The sequence below is a fragment of the Aptenodytes forsteri genome, unplaced genomic scaffold (genome assembly GCF_000699145.1).
Source record: "Aptenodytes forsteri isolate BGI_AS27 unplaced genomic scaffold, ASM69914v1 Scaffold119, whole genome shotgun sequence".
Classification (NCBI taxonomy): domain Eukaryota; kingdom Metazoa; phylum Chordata; class Aves; order Sphenisciformes; family Spheniscidae; genus Aptenodytes; species Aptenodytes forsteri.
The window spans coordinates 5874683-5875991 of NW_008796165.1; positions in this window are offsets into that span (position 1 = coordinate 5874683).

A 1309-nucleotide genomic window follows, 5' to 3' on the forward strand; every position below is an offset into this window, starting at 1 on the left:
GCCCGGCCCCGCTGGGCAGCCGATACCGAGCAGCCCGGAGCCCGGCGGCCTTTCCCAGCCGCGGGCAAGCGGGATGCCTCGCTTCCTAACCACCCTGGCTGCCCGCATCCCTCCCCCTGGGATACGGATAAATTAGGTGTACGGATATGGAGTGAATTGTAATCGTTCATCTCTCCGTGTGCCAAAGCAGGTCTCGTAAACCCGAATGAAAAACTGCAAGGGAGATAATCTCCCCGTTGAGAGGTCGGGCGGGAGCCCGAAGGGGTATAATGAGTTTGTGTGTCGGTTCCTACAGGGGAGGCTTCGTGTCCGTGCCTCGGGATCTTTCTAATTACCGATTTGGTGGTGTTTCTCCCACCCCCCCATCCTTTCTGGGTATCAAGGGTCGGGCTCCATGTCACAGGGCGGCAGAGAAGCTCTTTTCGGGGCCGTCCTTGTCAGTTTCGATCAGATTTCGATTTCCCCGCTTTAACTCGCCTTTTAAGTGAAATTACATTCTTCTTTCGTTAGTGCCGGGGTTTTGAAACGGGTTAAACCAACACCGGCGATTCCTTTCACTCTCGCGAAAATTCCCAGATACTCCGCTTTTCCCTGCCGACGGAGGCGAGCAGATAGTCCTCGGAAAGTCCGTGTAACCTGAATGAGCCCCCACTCCCCCCCCCAGTCACTCCCCAGCAGTGAGAGCCGTCTGCGGGGCACACGATCGCCTTTAATTCCAGCCGGACTCCCTGCAAAATCCGTGGGAATTTTTCCCCCCACCCGGACGAGATTACCTGGGGTGCCCCCCATGGCGCCCCCCATCAGCCCTGGGCAGAGGGAGAGGGGGGGACACAGGACAAGACTCCGGGTGTAGGAAACCCTACACCCGGGTCGGAGCGGGGCCGTGCCCCCCCCCGGCCGCAGCTCAGCCGCGGTGGGCCGGACCCCCGGCGGGCCGGGGACGGAACGGACGCCGCTGTCGCTTTAAATTTAAACAAAGTAAGTGGAGAAGGAAAAACTTCCCCCGTCTGGGGACGGGGCCAAAAAATGCCAGGGTCCAGCCAGACGGACTCCCCTCGCCTCGGACCGCGGCTCCCCCTCCGCGGCAGGTCCCGGCAGGGTGCATGGGGGCGAGGGGAGGGAGATGCGAAGCGGCTGGCGGGGCAGTGCTGCCCCCCCCTCCCGCCTGCAGCGCTCCTGTGATCTCCTCTTCCCAGGAGAGAGACGTGGCCGCAAAATAGAGGCAACAAAAGGAGCGGGCAGGGCTCGGCCGAGACCCGGGGCCGAGAGCCGGGGCCGGGCGGGAGGGCGCCCTCCGAGCCGGCGCGGG